Source organism: Oryctolagus cuniculus, chromosome 7 (assembly GCF_051225735.1).
Source record: "Oryctolagus cuniculus isolate XC-2025 breed Fujian yellow rabbit chromosome 7, ASM5122573v1, whole genome shotgun sequence".
Lineage (NCBI taxonomy): Eukaryota > Metazoa > Chordata > Mammalia > Lagomorpha > Leporidae > Oryctolagus > Oryctolagus cuniculus.
The window spans coordinates 90,398,379-90,414,966 of NC_142873.1; the positions used below are offsets into that span (position 1 = coordinate 90,398,379).

General features: G+C 40.7%; 1 protein-coding gene and 1 pseudogene across 2 annotated transcripts in view; both read right to left on the minus strand.

Annotated features, from left to right (window-relative positions):
* Positions 1 to 687, minus strand: part of LOC149125648 (small ribosomal subunit protein eS24-like) — a 38,175-nt pseudogene extending 37,488 nt beyond the window's left edge.
* The window catches only part of ADGRL2 (adhesion G protein-coupled receptor L2), a 689,746-nt gene that overhangs the window by 258,564 nt on the left and 414,594 nt on the right, over positions 1 to 16,588 (minus strand). The gene's annotated exons all lie outside the window — the stretch shown is intronic.

The window sequence follows — 16,588 nt, forward strand, 5'->3', positions numbered from 1 at the left end:
TCTTCACCTGAAATTAACTTCTGCCCTATGGGGCCAATGCTGTGATGTATCAGGTAAAGCTGCCTCTTGTAATGCCAGCATCCCATATGGGCAGAAGTTCAAGTCCTGGTTGCTCCTCTTTCAATCCAGCTCCTTACTAATGCTCCTGGGAAAGCAGCAGAAGACCCAAGTGCCTTGGCCCCTGCAAGCATGTGGAAGACCTGGAAGAACCTCCTGGCTCCTGGCTTCCATCTGGCCCAGCCCTGGCCAGTGGGCCCATTTAGGGAGTGAACCAGCAGATGGAGGATCTCTGTCTCTCTCTGTAACTCTGCCTTTTGAATAAATAAAATGAATCTTTTTAAAGAAACAAAAACAAAAACAAAACCTCTGGCCTATAACACACAAAAGGGATGTAAGACTATTCAGAATACTGAAAATATAACACTCTGGTTTATAAGAAGTTTTTCTCTGCAAGAAAAAAACTTATACTTTCTGTGGTAATAGAATACTTTAAGCCTGCCTTTCTTCATTCTGTTCTGTAATCCATCATTCTGTTTCTCCACACTCAACTTGCACATTCTGACCCTCCTTCTCTGTTACTGTCTTGGAGGCCTGAACCTTTTCCAACCTCTTGCTACATTGCTTGTATTTCTTCTCAAAAGCTTCCTGCATTTCTGTTTGGAGTGGTTGATGCTCTAAATAGCCCATTTAGGGAGGCAATGTAGAGAAGAAAGTCCACCAAATGGTTTAACTTTCTTCCACTAAATGTGAATGTTGGCTGGAGCTCTGAAAGGCAAGTCTGTATGGCACAAGCTGCAAGTACTATGGGAGCTCAAAACTTTTACTGATGTCCCTGGGTAGGTCTGAATTTCATATCTATATCTGCATAAATACATTCTTGTCTCAACTGTTAGGATTATTCACTGCAATCCTTGAGGTCAAAAGGCATTGAGGTGCTAAGAGAAATGTTACCAAGTCAAAGAGTTTAATTTAGCTTCACAATAATGATCACAAGTAATAAATCAGTTTTATGCTATATTATGTTAATAACCCTTACTTGGAACTCAAAAATAAGTTGCCATATTGGACATGGCTACTAAATAAACTAGAAATGATATTTTTAAGGACCTCAAACACTCACTATATTCTGTCTCGAATCAAATAAGTCTTTTAAAGAAGTTATGCCTCCAATAGTGCTATTAATAAACACAATTTAATGAATGGACATAGACTAATCAACATTTATTTATTTATTCATTTATCTGAGAGGCAAAGAGACAAAGGGCTCTCATCTGCTGGTTCACTCCCCAGATGCCCACAATGGCCAAGGCTGGGCCAGGATTAAAGCTGGGAGTTGGGGAAACAATCCAGATCCTTCACATGACTGGCTAAAGCCCAATTACTTGACCCATTGGTGTTGCCTTCCAGGATTTGCATTGGTGGGAAGCTGGAGTCAGGAACAGGAGTCAGTTATCAAATCAGGTACTGCAATGTGGGAAGTGGGCAATAATTGTTAAGTTAAACACCCACTCCCAATAATCAGCATTTTGTCAGAGACCAATTTGGAAGAAAACCCCTTGTTCTACAATATTTTCTTTAAAGTGATTTTCCACGAATATGATTGACTTATAAGAGCAGACATTGGGGCCGGCGCTGTGGCGCAGTAGGTTAATCCTCTGCCTGCAGCGGCATCCCATATGGGCACTGGTTCTAGTCCCGGCGCCCTACTTCCAATCCAGCTCTCTGCTGTGGCCTGGGAAAGCAGTAGAAGATGACCCAAGTGCTTGGGTCCCTGCACCCACATGGGAGACCAGGAGGAGACACCTGGCTCCTGGCTTCAGATCGGCGCAGTGCCGGCCGTGGTGGCCATTTGGGGAGTGAACCAACAGATGGAAGACCTTTCTCTCTGTTTCTCCCTCTCACTGTCTGTAACTCCACCTCTCAAATAAATAAATAAAATCTTAAAAAAAGATCTAGATAGTAAGAAAGAAATTTAAAAAAAAGTAGACATCAATTTTCCAGATATGAACTTAAACACTGACTTTAGATAACCCTAGTTTCCTTCGTTATCATAGTGCATGTTCCCTTCTATAGTCTATTTCCTGAGAGATCGTGCCATTATATTGCCACAACGGTGGGTGATTCTCAATCTAGGGTGCTATCACCTCCCTAAGGTACCTTTGGAATGTGTGTGTGTATGTGTGCATGTGCACATGTGCACGTGTGTTGTGGAAGGCTTCTGACATTATCCAAATGATAATTTACTGGCATTTAATGAGGATTCATTCACATGTGCTAAAGCACCCACAATGTCTGATAAAGGAGATGTGTATTATCTCATCAATGGGGTCAAGAATGCCCCTGTTTGGAAACACTAGCATCGTGAAGATTTGCTTAGCAGGCTGGACAGAGTGAATCTAACCCCTATATTTGGGGCTCTACCAAGGCAAATCTCTTTTCCCTGCTTTATTTATCATTTGGTATTTCAGTCACCATTGCCAGGAAGGCTTCTTTTCTTCTTTTTCGCTGCCTCCCACAGGGCAAAGCTGGGCAGAAGAGAGTAGCTTATACTCTGAGCTTACATAAAGTTAATAAGACCTCACCTTGACTTCTCTCTGCTCCAGACCAGGACGTTTTTTGAATGAGCTGCTGGTTTTGTATCTAGGGTAGAGGAAACAGGTTGATAGACCCTGTCACACCATTAATAATTTATTGAGCACTTGTCACATGGCAGTACTGTTGGACATGCTAGCACCGTTAATCTCGCTTTTAGCATCCCAACAAATTCATTCCTTTTTCAAAGATTAGGAAACTGAGCCTCCAGCTGGCTAAATACTTTGCCTAAGCTCACCCAGCAAATGAGGGAGTCAGGGTAGAACCTTGCAATTTGACTCCAGAAATTGCACTCTTAACACCAAGGTTGCCCTTGGATAACTAAGTTAATTAATTCAACTCCTGTTGTCTAATGTGGTTTTGTTTTGTTTTGCTTTGTTGTCTGTTTGCCAGGCTTGCTTTGCTGGATTGGCTCATGCTGAACAGATCACCTTGTTTATGGCTGCCAGCACAAAAGCTCTTTTTGTGACTTTCTCTTTCCCTTGGCCTGATTATTCCAAAAGCAAACACACCAGCATTATCAGAAGTGCACTAGTCACTGGCCCCTGGGGGCAGCAGACATAGAGAAGCTCTGGTGGAATGAGTGTCAACACAAGAAGTCCAAGTCCTACTTGCTGGAACCCTACAACCAGGTTAATTGTTGTGAAGGTAGAATACAGAGAGATGATTGCTTAGGCCACCAGGGCAAGTGTTGCAGGCAAAGAATACAGACTTCAGGGCTTAAGGTGAGGCCAAGAAAGCACAAAGGAAATGAGGTCAACAGCACAGGTGTTAGAATGCCAGATTGTATCAGGACAACAGATGTAGAAAAGTCACACCAGAATTTGGGCTCACTATAGAGAACAAGCAAGGGCCAAACGCCCAGATCAGTAACATAAAAAAAAAAGTACTCCACTGCACTTGGTAGGGTCTCTTCTGCAGCTCACCCAGCTCCCACATCAATCCCTTTGTCCTGAGCCTGTCTACTTTTCCTATAAGGTCCTGACAGTAAACACCTTGAGTATAATCTCTCAGTTTCACTATTAGGTTTCTGAAGTGGAGAGTTCCCTTTAGAAATGTGTGGGCAGATTTCATTTTCTACTCTTCTGTTCACTCCCTTTCCTTGTGTCAGGCTGTACCTGCAGACGGAGACTGGAGAGCTGCTTCAGTAGTTGCTGAGTGTAATACTAGAAACTTCTATAAAAGGATGAAGGCTAGTTCAGAGAACCTGCCCCTCTCTTCCAGTCATGAGGATTAGGACCCCAAGAAAGGGAGATACTGGTTGGTAGATTGCTTATCAGTTAGCTTAGCATTCTTCAATCTTGACCTAATTCCAGATCCTGCCTAGTTGTATGGCACCATAAAGACATAATTAGGCATGTTGATAACGTAGTCTGCATTGCAGGATACACAGAGAGTATCTGTTTTATGACTTTATTATTTATTTAAATTTGGTTCTGAGGCTTCTGTGATCTTCTTTACCAGACTATTTCAAATTTCAAATTCTAATGTGGGTTTCAGTCTCTTGATAAGTCTTTAGTTCTATCCAGTGTATCAAAAGGTAATTTGATAATTTCAGCAAAAGAGATCTTTTTTGGTTGTCTTGAGGAACTTGGATGATGTCTGGTTTTTACAACTATAAATAAATAAAAACAGACATTATTTTCCTTAAAGGTTAGATCTGAAATGTTCTATTGCCAGGAAGATTCTAGAAACTCCATAGCTAGTATCTTGTTGCTTATTTAGTGAATTTTTATTTGTGTATTCTGAACATGGTGACAGTATTTTAGGCTCTTGAGGAAATGGAAAATAAAGTTATTCCCTGACCTTGAAATATGTAAATATAAGAAAGTAACCTGAGTCACAGAAGTATTCCCTCTTTCATGGCTCAGATTTACAAATCATAAAAACTAATATAGGATAGTTAGAGAAGGGTGATCTCATTTCCCAGTCTTATTTATGGGATGTTGCTAGGGCAAGGCATTCCTTACAATATCAAGAAGAGGGTTTTTTTTTTTTTTTTCCTACTTGCCTTTTGCTCTTCTTTATAACTACTTCCATGACTCACTGCCTGAGTTTAGCAAATTGGACCCTTTAAACACAAAATCTTTAACTCATTATAGTCCCAAGACACTCATGTTTGCCAGTTGAGTGCAGCATCATGGAGTGACCACAATGTGGTCAGTTTGACTCCTGGCTTTGATGTTTATTGTCTATGCCTCCTAGAGAAGTTTACTTAAACCTCCATAAGCTTTTGTTTCTTCATTGTAAAAAGAGTAAAATGGCACCTGTCTCACATGGATGATGAGAGGATTTAAGAGATAATAGGTACCAAGAAGAGTGCCTCGGTTTCCTATGGCTGCCTTAACAAATTGCCACAAACTGGTCAGCTTAAAACAATGGGAATTTGGCCGGCGCCGCGGCTCACTAGGCTAATCCTCCGCCTAGCAGCGCCGGCACACCGGGTTCTAGTCCCGGTTGGGGCGCCGGATTCTGTCCCAGTTGCCCCTCTTCCAAGCCAGCTCTCTGCTGTGGCCAGGGAGTGCAGTGGAGGATGGCCCAGGTGCTTGGGCCCTGCACCCCATGGGAGACCAGGAAAAGCACCTGGCTCCTGGCTCCTGCCATCGGATCAGCGCGGTGCGCCGGCCGCAGCGCACTGGCCACGGCGGCCATTGGAGGGTGAACCAACGGCAAAGGAAGACCTTTCTCTCTGTCTCTCTCTCTCACTGTCCACTCTGCCTGTCAAAAAAAAAAAAAAAAAAAAAAAAACAATGGGAATTTGTCCTCTCACAGTTCTGAAGGTGGAAGTCCAACCTCAAGGTGTCAGCAGGGTTTCTTTCTCGTGGAGTCTTGTGGGTGATCATTCCATGCTTCTCTCCCAGCTTCTACGGCTGCTCGTTATTCTTGGTGTTCCTCTAATCCCCACCTCTATCTTCATATTCCCTGCCTTCCGTATTTTTGGCTGCCCCCTCATCTCTGTCACTTATAAGCAAATCCATAATCAAATTTATGACCTACCCTAATTCAGGCTTTTCTCATCTTGAAATCTTTAACTAAACTATATCTACAAAGACCCTTATTCCAAATAAGATCAGATTTTGACATTCAAAGTGGATATACCTATTGGAGATGGCGTTGTTCAACTAACTACAACACATGTTAGGGCAGAATTATGTCCCTCCTCTCAAATTTATATGTGATGACCTAATCTCCATGTCAGAACATTTCTATATTTGGAGATAGAGCCTGTTAAAAAAAAAAGTTGATTAATTTGTAGTGAGGGCCTTTAGGGTGAGCACTATTCCAATCTGATTGATATCCTTATAAAGTGAGGAAATTTGAACACAGAAACATCTGGGGTACACATGCTCGGAGCAAAGACCAGGTGAAGACATAATAAAAGATGTCCATTACAAGCCAAGGAGAGGACCCTTGGAGAAACCAACCCTGCTGCTGACTTGATCTTGGATTTTGGGCCTCCATAGCAATGAGACATTTCTGTTGTTTAGGCCACCCAGATGGTGGTATTTTGTTATGGCAACCATAACCCACTAATTTGAGTACAGCTTGTGAAATTAAGAATTGGCTTGCTTTCCTTAATGATTTTAGGTTTCTCTGGTGAGCAGTTTACACACTGAATCTGATTCTCCATCATATGGAAATGAAGGTCTGGTTGAAGTGACCTTACAACATCAAGAAAACTCACTGCCCCTGCTGCTCAGTGCTATCTAGTACACCAGGAATTATCACTTTATGAGATTTTGTTTGATTTCTTGCTGAAGAAACTGACTACAGTCAATAGTCTGATAACTGAAATGCTACAGTATCTCAGACCATCATCTTGAGCATTATGGTTATTCTGCAATAGAGAAGGTATTTATGTTAAAGAGTACTAGAAGTTTCTTTAACATAAAAGTACTTCTTATGGGCTGGCATTCTGGCACAATGGGTTAAAACACTGGCCTACAGCATGCTCACATCCCATATGGGCACCAGTTAGAGTCCTGGCTGCTCCACTTCCCATCCAGCTCCCTGCTGATGCACCTGGGAAAACTGCGGGGGATGGCCCAAGTCCTTGGGCCCCTGCACCCACGTGAGAGACTTAGAAGAAAATTCTGGCTCCTGGCTTTGGATAGACTCAGCTCTGGTCATTGTGACCTTTTGGGGAGTGAACCAGCAGATGGAAGACCTCTTTCTCTCTCTGTCTCTACCTCTCTCTGTAACTCTGTTTTTCAAATAAACAAAATAAGTCTTTTAAAAAATACAGAAGTTTGTTTCGTCATGGTCTAATTTTTCTTTTTGTAAGGTAAATGCAACAAGAAAAATTTGGTTAACTGACATTTTGGCTAAGAAAATGAAATAAAAGCCCTAAGCCACATATATTGCATTTCACCCAATTTAAACTTAAGAGCCACTTTAATTTTTGTCTTGTCACCTATTTTACTGTCCTCTATTTGCAAATTCTAAGTCAGTCTTTATGAGCAAGAAACTTTGCATTTTTGTATTTATGGGTTTCAAAGAAACCTAAACTCATAAGTGTTATCTCTTTTTTTTAACTAGCTTATGATTAGCACAGCTGTTATTTCAGTTCATTGTTTTATTGCTTTTGTAAAGAGCTCTGGGATTTTTATGAAGGTGCTAGGCTTACTGTGTATTTTAATCACCATTTCTGTTATCATTATCTTTACCATTAAAGACGGCACATCTGTAAAGCTAAGCTGGAATTCGAATAATACACATAACTAAATATTAATAATGATATTGGCAAACTCTAAGAACACAAAGCAAGAACTGTAAGGTTAAGGAAACACGTACAGTTCTCTCAAGCTTTTCTCTGACAAGTATACTTTCAAATGTGTTTATTATTGTGATATCCGTCTGATGTGTTTCCTACAGCTGGCACACCTAGAGATTTTAGGGCTATATATCAACTGGTGATCTGGGGGTGGATCTCTCATTGTCTTCTCTTAACAATAGTTGGCAGTAGGTAACATACATTTCCTTTGTGTCTATTCTGACCTGTGTCAAGGTCAAGACAATGCATATGTGATCCACTGCTCATTTCCCTTTGAAAATGAGTGGATTTCTCACAGTTATTGAAACCCACCTATCCCTTGACTGTTAACAGCAATAAGGAGGTTGCTAAGAAAATCGCAACAGTGAAACTCTATAGTGTCTGTGGATAATGTGTGAGACTGGGAACAATACCTGATAGAATCATGACTCAAGGACCTTGAACAGATATTCCTGGTCTAGATTATAAAGTCTCTGCAGGCTAGGTGTCTGCCTTGTGCCACTGAATCATAAATGCTTGGCACAATTCCAGGCACTCAGGTGGAGATCAATAAATAATTTTTTGATGGATACAATAATGAAGGAACAAATTGCAAAGTGCATCATCATTCTTCTCTATGAAGAATGCGCTAGTTGGGGCCAGTGCTGTGGCATAGCAGGTAAAGCTGCTGCCTGCAGTGTTGGCATCCCATATGGTACTGGTTCGAGTCCTGGCTGCTCCACTTCTGACCCAGCTCCCTGCGATGGCCTCGGAAGGCAGTAGAAGATGGCCCAAGTCTTTGACACCTGCACCTGCATGGGAGACATGGAAGAAGCTCCTGGCTCCTGGCTTCAGATTGGCACAGCTCCATCTGTTGCAGCCATGTCGAGTGTGAACCAGCAGATGGAAGACTTCTCTTTCCCTGCCTCTGCCTCTCTCTTTGCTTTTCAAATAAAATAAATAAATCTTTTAAAAAAATGCTCTAGTTGCTTAGTCAACAGTGATAATTGGTACTGAACTCAGTTTGGCAAAATTGAAAAAAAAATACACCAAAAACACATTGTGAAAATTTCTTGAAATAAATAGCTTTGAGTCAGGTTTTGAAGAATGCAAGACTTCTCTTTTGGTACAGAGAGGCACAAAATCAACACATGAGAAAGCCACTATAGGAACTTGAAGACTAATGGAATTAAGGGGAAAATATGTAGGAGAAATTTTTGATGAACTCAGGTGAAATATTTAAATAAGAAAACCTGATATGTGTATGTACCAACGTTCTAAGAATGTATTAAACATCATGCACTGGTTCATTTCTGCAAATAATATCCTTGGGCCCTAGCAGCAGGGAGATTGGTTCAGATAATGGCTTCCTGAAGTCAAATTATTGTGCTTGCCTACACAAGCCTAGTTAATCATCTTTGGAAATTTAACCACTTGTGAGTGAGATGTTGAGGAAGTAGTAATAAATAAACTATTTTACTGCACCTCAGGGAAATAGACTCATAATTTTACTTCACCTGAATCATGGGAGGGTAATTGGGATACCTAAGAACATGGTTTCCTATAAAATCACAGGTTTAAGTCTGTATGTATTGGGTGAAGTAGAGAATCAAGTTGATTAATAATGCTGCATAAAGAATAAAACAACAAAACAGAAACTTTTTCTTCAATTATCTGAATCATTCAGATAAGAGGGGTTTTCATAAAGAGTACATTTTCCAGATCAGGGGTTTGGGCCTTGTTTGAAGCAACAAGCGCTGGCTGTTGACTGAGTAAACAGTATGTTTCATACTCATTTCTTTGAGTCGGTGTGGGTGTTATTACCGTCAGTAAATGAAAAATTCATTTACAAATATTTTTAACAACAAATATAGCACAAAGTGCCACCTCCATCAATATGCGAGCAGTTCTTAGGTTAAAAAGGACTGATTAAGGCAGTGCAAAAGAACCCATAAGATGCTTGTTAGAATGTGCCCTGGTGTTGGACATCATATGCTTTTACTGAAAGTGGAATTCTTCAACGGTATTTTCTGGTATAATATGGTTCTTCTAACTGGAAAAGTTTAGGGACCAATGAACTAGACAATTGCTTGGATCTGTGCTGATGGTCGTGACGTCCTAGGATCACAGGACTAAGGAGCTTTTTGGCAGATGAGACATCTTTGACTGTCTTTGTGATTGATATCGTCACAGTGGCTAGAACCATGATGGGACTATCCCCATCAGTCATTAAGGAAGGCTGTCATTTCACACACATGGCCATGATTTGAAGATATATCTGAGTAGTAGAAGCAATGAAACTGCAACATGGCCAATGATGTCAATGTGAGCTGTTTGCCATAAATTGCAAGGCCTGGAGTATGTGGCAGGGTGATGGAAATTAATAATGGAGATGGACTGATTTAATAGTTTATTGCTCACAGGTGTAACTTAATGTAATTTATTTTCTTTTTCCACAAAATAACTCCAGATAGATAGAATTGGGATAGCTGTTAGAAATTAGTTAAATGAGGGCTGGTGTTGTGGTACAGTGGGTTAATGCCCCGGCCTGAAGTGCCAGCTTCCCATATGGGCACCGGTTCAAGACCCAGCTGCTTTACCTCCAATCCAACTCTCTGTTGTGGCCTGAGAAAGCAGTAGAAGATGGCCCAAGTGCTTGGGCCCCTGCACCTGTGTGGGAGACCCAGAAGAAGCTCCTGGCTCCTGGCTTCAGATCGGCACAGCTCCAGCCGCTGTGGCCAACTGGGGAGTAAACCATTGGATGGAAGATCTCTCTCTCTCTCTCGCTCTCTCTCTCTCTCTTTCTCTCTGTAACTCTTTCAAATTAAAAAAAATTTTTTTTAAAAAAAGAAATTAGTTAAATGAAATAAAGAAAACTGGCCGGCACCATGGCTCACTAGGCTAATCCTCCACTTGTGGTGCCAGTACCCTGGGTTCTAGTCCCAGTTGGGGCGCTGAGTACTAGTCCCAGTTGCTCCTCTTCCAGTCCAGCTCTCTGCTGTGGCCCGGGAGGGCAGTGGAGGATGGCCCAAGTGCTTGGGTCCCTGCACCTGCATGGGAGACCAGGAGGAAGTACCTGGCTCCTGGCTTCGGCTTGGCACAGTGCCGGCCGTAGCGGCCATTAGGGGAGTGAACCAACGGAAGGAAGACCTTTCTCTCTGTCTCTCTCTCACTGTCTATAATTCTCTCTCTGTCTCTCTCTCTCTCTCTCACTATCTAACTCTGCCTGGCAATAAATAAATAAATAAAAGAAAGAAAATTACTTAGCTCATCCTATAGCAGACTTAAGTCACAGCAGAATCAAAGGGGAAAATATAAAATTCACAGAATGCAAAATGAGAAAAAGTAAAAAAAAAAAAAACTCACATCATTGAATCATTAGTTCAGATGAGTCATTTTTCTGAATATAGAGAGCACAGTTAATAATGGATTTTTCCAAAAATACTTGAAATGTGGCATTGCAAGAGGTAGTTCTGTTCATTTATTTAATTTTTGCAAAGTCAGATAATTTTGAGCAGTCCTGCAAGAAAGTACTAAAATTGCTAGATACAGCAGCCTGGTTAAAAATAGCTACAAATAGGAACCGGTACTTAGTAAAATAAAACATAAACTTAAAAAATTGTTTTTGCAGAATCAAAGATGTCAGACATGAACAAATGGCGAAACAGTCAAGTTGAAAAATACATATAGAGAAGTATAACAATATAATTAAAAGTAGATTTTTAGTAATCTCTGATTATCAGAAGTGATTTTTTGAATGTCAGTGGCTGAAGATTTTTGAAGCTGTGTCTTCAACTTAGATTATTGAGTCATTGCATAATAAGAGTCACTTTCTGTCTGCATTTGAATCCTAGTATCTAACAAGTGGAGCTATTATTATGATGGAGACCTTTTGGGATGTTTACTAGCTATAACTACTTTTCTTTGAAAACTAGATACGTATCAAAGGTGAGTGCTTGCTCCCATATTTGAAATAGGTGGTCCCATCCTAACATCATAGCATGTTGGACGGGTGACAGGGGAGGGATACTTGCCCTGAGGTAAATGGATCTAATTCTTTTTCTCTTGAGAATTAGGAAGTGAGCACACTTAGTTATGTGCTTGATAGAAAAGGGATATAAAGCCAGTGCAGGGGTGTCTTTGGGCAGGTGTGCAGGCTAAAGCAGAGAGGGAGGAGGAAAAAGGAGATATACATGAGAGACCAAGTAGGGGCTGGGCCAGGATGAAACCAGGAGCCAGAAACCCTCTCTAGGTCTCTCATGTGAGTGGTAGGGACGAAATCAAGGAAACCATCAGCTGTTGCCTTCCTGGGTGAAGACAGGCAGAAGGCTGGAGTCAGAAATGAAGTTGGCACTTGAATCCATGCCCTCCAATATGGACATGATGTCTCTACCATTGTCATAACCATTGGCCCACATGTCCACTCTTCAACACATGAATTTTAATTTACACATTTAAATTATCATTTGAAAAGATGTATACAGTGTACACAAAGGTAATTCAATTAAAGATAGTAGATTCTTAACGATAGCTTAAAATGGATTCAGCCTTTAACAATAGCTATCAGTCCAAAGTTCCCACTGTGTGCATTTTTATTAAGGAAAAAGCAAAAGACTGACATTATGATATGAGCCATACATTATGAAATTAGTCCAAAAATGTTAGTAAACAGTTCAAGTTTTGAGTATATATAGTGGTCATGTGTGGTTTTTAGTCCTTTACATCTGTATTTTCTGTTTGCGGTAAAATAGGACCTGCTTCTTTCAAAACCTCTGCTTGGGGGATCTGCTCTTCATCCCATATAATCTAAACAAGCTTGATCTACACCCAACTCTACAGCTGTGCTATCCAATGCAGTGGTAGCAATTTAATTTATATTTAAATGATTTAAAATAAAATGGAATTTAAATTTTACTTCCTCAGTTGCTTTAGGCACATTTCAAATGATCCATCACCACACGTGACTAGCAGCTACTCTAAAGGACAGTGTATATTATGGAACATTTGCATCATTACAGAAATCCCTTTTGCATCATCTTGGACTGTGGTGTGGAGTTTCAACAACTCAGTAATCTGATGTAACAGATCACAGAGATGAGTGCAGGAAAGGCAGATGGCCCAAATCAGGTAAGTAAGAGGCAGGACCAGGACTTTGGCAAGGACTGAAGGAAGAAGTTTTCCTAAGTTTATTGCAATAAAAGAAAGGGTAGCAAGCAGATGAGAGCTACTGAGGTCTCCACAAGGGACAGCCCTGCTGAGGATGAACATGGTTTGGAAGCTGAAGTCCCTATCTACTGAAAGAAACCAAGTCTAATGATGATTTTTTGAGTCTGTGCTCCACTGGTGCCAGCTGACTACCTGCAGATTTTTAAATTTCAAAAGCCAATAAATTTCCTCTTGCTCAGGATAATTTGGGTCTGTTCTATTGTTTCGACATACAGCTGAGAGAGTATTGATTAGAATATATAATTGAAGGTGAATGAACTGAAAAAGCAGTTTGGCTCTCTCGTTGATGCCACCTTGAAGGCTCAAAAGTGACTCCAAACATATACAAAGAGGTTTCAACTCAGATTTATATTGCAAATCACAGATGAGAGTGATAAATAATTAAATGTATGCTATTGCCATTTAACAAAAAGAAATACTCGAAGTTGATGTAGTTTATCTTCTGAAAGTCTGATATGAAATCAGTGGGTTCATATAATTGATAGCACCTTTGAACTAATAAATATGATCTACATTTTGTTAATATGTAAAACTACAGGGGGACAGTACATTTTCCACCCAAGGTCATCAGTCATAAATTTTCCAGTTTTACTCCAACTTTTAGTATAGGTTATTTCCATCTAATAGGTTCAATAAAGTCTTTTTATATTGAGCAGCGCTCCTTATGTTAAGGAAAGATAATCATATAACTGTATGTTACTGGAAAGCCAAGACTCCGTGGCAAAAAAATATCCTACACGAAGGATCTCTGTGAGACCTCAGTGGAAAGAAGAGGCCATCGAAGATGGATATACTCTTCTCTGAGGGGAGGAGAGAACTTCCACTTTGTTTATGCCCATGTCCAAATACTGATGGAGTCTATGGTCACAAAAGGCTTCCATAGCATGGCAGCCCATGGCAAAAGCCTCAGGTGATCACTGACATCATAAATAAGAGTGTTAATTGTTAAAGGAACAACAGAAGTCACTGTGCATTTAATCCCCATGTAGGACCTCCATCCTTAATGAGTTGTACTATGAGAATTGACTGCAAATCTTGTTTTCAAACTGTACTCTATTTGTTGTGTGTTGTGGGGGGGCAAACTGTTGAAATCTGTACTTAACATAGAGTTGGTACTCTGTATATAAAATCAAACTAAAAATGAACCATAATGAAGAAGGGGATGGGAGAGGGAGAGGGAGGTGGGATGGGAGTTGGGGTGGGAGAGTGGGTATGGAGGAAAGAACCATTACATTCCTAAAGTTGCATCTATGAAAAATGCATTCATTAGATAAAAGCTTTAAACAAAAATAAGTGTATGTTACTAAAATTTTATAGTATTATATCATTTTATGAATTTTTCTTCTGTTTCTCCACACTTATTTTGTACCTATTGTAATAGGTCAGATGAAGCAGTTGAAAGAACTGGAATGAATAGATGAAGGAAATGTAAAGACACAGATTGTTAACCTTCAGTCCAGAGTGCTTTAATTTCAGAACAGGCTTTTTCAATTTTTTTAACATTTTATTTGCTTATTTGAGAGGTAGAGTTACAGACAGAGAGAGGGAAAGAAAGAGGAAAAGGTCTTCCATCCACCAGTTCTCTCCTCATAATGGCCGCAACGGCCAGAGCTGAACCAATAGGAAGCCAGGAGCCAAGAGCTTCCTCCTGGTCTCCCACGTGGGTGCAGGGGCCCAAGCACTTGAGCCATCTTCTACTGCTTTCCCAGGCCACAGCAGAGAGCTGGATTGGAAGTGGAGCAGCTGGGATTCGAACTGGCGCCCATATGGGATGCCGGAACTGCAGGCGGAGGCTTTACCCACTGTACTACAGTGCTGCACCCCAACTTTTTGTTTCTAAAATGTCTGAAATACAAGTAGGAGGGTCATTGTTTCCTAAGGTCACTCGAGTTCTCCACTGTCAGAAGCAGTAAAAAATTATCTGCATATGCTTCCATTACATTTCATAACAAAATATGGTTAACAAAACTGAAAATACAAAAAAATAGATTTGTTTCTAAAATGGCAGGGGGTGGTATGGGGGAGACCTGGATGTGTTTTTTACTACAGTCCACACAATCATGTTCTCTTTCATATCACATTCCTGAAATAGACTCACAGGGAGAAGATAGCCCACTTGTGGAAAGACTCCCGCAGGAATCAGTGGGAGATGTTCAGAAAACACTCCGAGTCAACATGCTGACAATGATCGGGGGAAAAAAGACAAACGCCACTCGCATCGGGCTGCATGCAAAGAACCATCACTTCCCAGACTTGGGGAATGGTAGCCGACGCACCTGGAAAAGTGTGCTCAGTTTGGATAAACTCAATTCCAGAAATATGTGGAAGATTGGAGAGAGTTAAGAGACAATAAAATAAGTGATGAAGTGACTGAGGAGGTGAGGTTTGTAAGCGAGCTTGGGACGCAAGATGAAAGGAACTAAGTAAGATTTGACATGATAAGAGCCAACAAATATCTAAAAGCAGCAAAAACTTGGCAAATTATTTGAGATGGTAAAAGACTGCAGAAAAAGAAGCAAGACCAAGAAAGCTCATATTCTGGCTAAGTATAAGGGAAAATTAAAAATGGAAAAAAGTAGTAGCTTTTTGAATATTCTCTTAGGGAGTCTGTAGGAAGCTTTAATTTATTGCAAATTTGTTACTAAATGTAAAGGAAGTCAGTGGCGTCGGAAGATGATGGTTGTGAGGAATGAGAGGTAGACTATCTGGAGACATTCTTTCCTACTCAGTATTTCTATAAATTTGTTGTAATATGAAAACTAATCTAAGTTGGAAAAAAGCATCTTCCTTGCCATGTGGCAAGGCTGAAACCAAACTTTTAAAGAACCCATTACTGGCCAGCGCCGCGGCTCACTAGGCTAATCCTCCGCCTGCGGCGCCGGCACACCGGGTTCTAGTCCCAGTTGGGGCGCCGGATTCTGTCCCGGTTGCCCCTCTTCCAGGCCAGCCCTCTGCTGTGGCCAGGGAGTGCAGTGGAGGATGTCCCAAGTGCTTGGGCCCTGCACCCCATGGGAGACCAGGAGAAGCACCCGGCTCCTGCCATTGGATCGGCGCAGTGTGCTAGCCGTAGTGGCCATTTGGGGGGTGAACCAATGGAAGGAAGACCTTTCTCTCTGTCTCTCTCACTGCCCAACTCTGCCTGTTAAAAAAAAAAAAAAAAAAAAAAAAAAAAAAAAAAAAAAAAAACCCATTATTGCACAGTTTCCCTTGGGAACCCTGCCTATCACAGGGGAATGAAATGCTTTTAATCTGTAGCATTCCCAAAACAATTCAATTAAAAATAATAAAAAGTCTGAAATCCTGCCCATAAGGGTTAATAACTACAAAGGTGTCCAACAGATATTCAATCACAAAAATTCAGATGCTCTTTTCATTAAGCTTCTGGTGTCTTTTTCCGTAGCTAAAGCAAGATAATTGTTTTGGGGCTAATTTCTGAGGCCATTTAATAACACCTCCTGCTAGACTCCTCACGTAAACTCAGCAAGAGGAGGCATACAGAGTAATAGAAAAATACTTCTGCTCATTTGACAGCTCAGATTCAGACTTTTCTCTACAAAAGCCATCCTGCTGTCGGAATTTGGCAAATGCCACGCCAACTACCTTGGGGAAGATTGGATTAGGAGGCAAAGCTGACTAGGCAGTGAAGTCCCTACTCTCTAGCAGGATTTCTATGTAAATTCCATTACTGTTCATATTTTACAGATAATGAAATGGATACAAAACATTTCAAAGTTTATAAGTCAGCAAAATAATGAACAGGAGAGCCCATAGACTGCTTTAATTCATTTTTGACATTTGGTCACTCACATAATAGACTTTGTATTATTTCTTTCCTATGGTCTTTTTTCTACATTCTAACAGCTCATAGCTTTACAAGTTATTGCTAATGTGTGAATTTGAAGTACAAAGGAATTCATCACACTTTACATTTCAGTAAGTAGCAAATTTTGCACTGTTTCCTTAAGAAAATTTGGACAATTTCTTTTCCAACAATGCCATTCTTTCAGAATGGAAAAA